Source organism: Caretta caretta, chromosome 6 (assembly GCF_965140235.1).
Source record: "Caretta caretta isolate rCarCar2 chromosome 6, rCarCar1.hap1, whole genome shotgun sequence".
NCBI classification, from domain to species: Eukaryota; Metazoa; Chordata; order Testudines; family Cheloniidae; genus Caretta; species Caretta caretta.
In genome coordinates, this window is record NC_134211.1 from 131644229 (window position 1) to 131648128 (window position 3900).

Genomic DNA, 3900 nt, shown 5'->3' on the forward strand with positions numbered 1-3900 from the left:
TTCAGGAATTAACAATCCAGGCTGTGCTCTGGAGTTTCCCTGTGCAATAACAGTGCACAGGGACTTTTTCCTTCAAGTCTCACTAACAACATTCACAAAGAATTTTTAGCAGCTGGAGGAACATCAGAGAGAGATTAATGTTGGGATTATTTTTGTTTGTGACATAGACAATGACTCACTGCTGCAGTGCTCATGAGCACAACAGAGAGAAGAAAGGAGGAAAGCAGCAGTGTCCCAAAGTTTCTAGGAGTTGCCATCTTATTCAGGATAGAATCCCGTTTTACCCTTATGTATAAAATTTAATTAAATTAAGAAAGAGGTGATTGGTGAAGGTCAAGACGAGGCTAAGCATCAAGTGATGTAAAGAAATTATTGCCCTCCTGCATTTTCCCACTAGATTACAGAGCCATGTAGTACCTGTGATTTTCTCCCCATGAAGGTAATGGCACATTGTAGTCAAGTAACCTTGTGATCTCATTCATAAACTAAGCAGATTGAGCTCTGTAAGTCTCTCACAGCAAGACATTTTCTCCAGCCCCCAAATCATTTTTTGGCTGCTTCTCTGCTTTCTCTCCAATTTTTCCAATAATTTTTAAAATGTGGACACCAGAACTAGACACAGTATTCCAGAATCAGGGTCCTCAAAACCATCAGACCATGGGGGACTTTCAGGATCTTCATCCTCTTTTGTGTGGGATGGGATCTTCTCTTTCTATGCCTTTGAAGCTGTGGAGCGGCCTGCCTTCCCTTTGCCTTTCACTCGACTGAGTGCTACGGTAGCCTTTAGCTGGGATTTGGCATTTTCTTTTCTTTCCTCTCTGACTTGGATTTCTTGGCCACTGTTTTATTCTTCTTTTTTGAACTGCTGTAGTCACTATGATCATCATCTTCCGTGAGGAAGTCTTCATCACTTCATCTCCTGGAATGGTGTCTCCTCGTCTTCCTCCTCACTTCCCACATCATCCAAATGCATCTCTCTTTGCTTGGAAGCTGCTTTGGATGCTGCCTGCTGTCGGTGACCTGTTTTTGGTGGTCTTCTTTCTCGTCTTCACTGTCCTCTTCAGCCCTTTTCCTGGATTTGGAGACTGTCTTGTTCTTTCAGGTTTGGCATTTTTTCCCCTTTCAGGCGAGAGGTAGCTGTGCTGAAATACAGTTTGGAATTACTGGAGGTGAATTTTAAAGACCCAATGCTTCTAGGGTGAAGTGCCATAATAATAAAAGCAGCCTGTTTCTGCTCCTTTATATGGCGTAAAGATGGCGTCAGAGACTTTAAAAACCCCACACCTATTTTTCCTACCTTTCTTTTCCCAGTAAAACCCATCTCCTTGCCCAAACTTTTCCCTAATAGTAACTTCACCCATGCTTCTAAATAAATAGTAATAAATCAAGCCTGTCTATTGCCTGCAAGGAGAGAAGCGAATGTGATCATTTGCTGTCCTTTTTAATCATGGGAGGTGTTCAGTTATTACCGCGATGAGTGCCAATGTAAGAATTAGATGGATCTTAGAAATATCAACTTCAGAGGATGCTTTGGAAGTCTAGTAAAGTAACATCAAAGAAGGCAACAGCTATCCAGAGCCCCAAGTGGACTCAACGAGACACCCCTTCTTCCTCACTTGGGGCCTGGAGGTACCATAGCTCAGTTTTCAGCCTCTTTCTACACGAGCTCACCTTCCCAGCTTCCAAAGATTGCCAGAGTCATTTAGGAATAAATAGAAGTCAAGATATTTCAACTCCAATAGCGTTACTAGGTCTCCTGAGATAAATGTGGGTGGGCTGGAAGGATGCAATATTTTTTTTCCTATTCATCGCTTTCCAGTCATAAAGGGAGGGTGAGTTTGTGGTCCGGATAGCAGGAGGCCTGCAGAAACGGGTGCCGGGTGAGGCTGCTGGTACTGTCCACTCACTGAGACTCTGTTGTGTGTTTTATTCTTGGGTTCTCTGTTCAGGTACCAAGGTGGGGTTGAAGGTGTTAACTTATCCAAAAGAAGATCAAGATGGAATTTGATTATGGTGTATACAAGAATTCAAGGGGGAAAATCCTAGGTACCAATGAGCTCCTTAATCTAGCAGAGAAAGGCATAACAAGAACCAATGGCTGGAAGTTAAAGAGAGACAAATTCAAGTTAGAAATAAGGCATACATTTTAACAGTGAGGGTGATTAACCTTTAGAACAAACTACCAAGGGAAGTGGTAGAGTCTCCATCACTTGAGAAATTTCTGGATGATGTTTTAGCCAAACATAAGTTACTGCTCACAAAACAGGAGTAACTGGATGATATCATTTGGCCTGTGATATACAGGACATCAAAATAATTGATCTAGCAGTCCCTTCTGATCATCAAGTCTATGACTCCATACTTTAGCTGACCTGGATGAACCTTCGTTTATTCAAAGGATGCTTTTTTTGTGATGATGCTGTATTTCCATTTTGTGTTTTGTTCAAAACGCCTCCAAATAAAGAGCAAAGGCACCGCAGCGAGAGCACAGACTCATGAGGATAAATAGTTTGTGAAGAGTCAACCAAACTTTATTGAACCCTCTAAAAGTCTGACTTTGTCTTTGAGTCAGAGGTTTAGTTGGGTTCTTGTTGGATCATATTAAAGAAGTTCTGTATTAAAATCACAAATGAGTTTGAGTCCCCATAGTTTAAATTCCAGGGTATTACTAATTAAGAGGTCTCTTGGTTTTTGGTCTCTTGTTTTTACTGTTTCTCTCCCTCTCTGTGTGAAACTTGCAAGCTGCTAATTGTGTTCGTACATCCTAAGACAGACTCAAAGCAATACTTTTTAACAACAGAAACAGCACATAGAGACTCCCCGCCCTTTTGTTGTATTTATCTCACTTTGTTAACAATTGTGATTAAAATAGGGATAGAGGATGTATGTGGATGAATGCTTGGTGTGGATAATAAATGAACGATCAGGGAGGTGCCAGCCTAAGAATCCAGCGTTGATCGGCCAAAGAAGGCGTCAAGTGGAAATAACCAGAGGACCCCGGAGGGCAAACTGGAATCCACCCAACAGCCTCAAGGATGGGAGAACCAAAGAACAAGATAACATCTGGAAGCACAGAGCTGTCAGGAATGTGCCATCTGCTGATTGATTCAGCAACAGCATGATGAAGCAATTCCCATTGACTGGCATAGGAATAAATTCCTATAAAAATGGACTCTAGAAACTGAGAACTTTGGAGTCTGATTCTGCAAACCAACTTCCAGGAGCATCAGATGTGCATCTGACAAGGCCCTGCTCCCTCATGTCCAGGCCACCTGGCCAGTGGCTTGGGACGAGCAACTCTAAGGCTGGTAATTATGATAACAACCTTGCAGAACCTGTGTGTGTGTGTATGAATGAATGTGTGAATAAATATGGAATTGAATGGAATGTTATAGCTATAACTAACTGCTTACTATGATTCTTTCTGTATTCACAATAAATGTGGCATTTTGCCTTATCCCCTTTAATAAGATCCTGCTGGTTTTTATTTTATTGGTATAACATTCTTATTTTGTTCCAACTGGTTTGCCATTCCTGTGGTCTGAATTTGCAGCCCTTTTTTCACTTTGGACACATAATCCCATGACTACATTTGGGAAGTTGATTATTTTAGGCTATTGGGGGCAAAAATTTCATGCAAGTTTTGTAGGTGAAAGTCACAGATATTGTGTCTAGTTTGAATTGTTACTTCATGAACTAGGAGAAGACACTATATAAGACTAAGAGTAATATTGGACAAACTAGAAAGATTAGATTTCTAGGGAACTAGTTGTAAGTTGGTAACTAGTTGGTACAAACCAACATAGCCAAGGGTGGCAGGCTCAGAGCCTTAATTAGTCAGCTCATTTGAATACATAATCATTTAGGGAAAGTAATATATGACATGAAAGTAATGAACAT

At 41.0% G+C, this 3900-nt stretch overlaps 1 pseudogene; it reads right to left on the reverse strand.

The window, feature by feature from the left end:
• Positions 1-592: 592 nt before the first annotated feature.
• Positions 593-1321, reverse strand: LOC125638741 (nuclear ubiquitous casein and cyclin-dependent kinase substrate 1-like; annotated as a pseudogene).
• Between the last annotated feature and the right edge of the window lie 2579 nt (positions 1322-3900).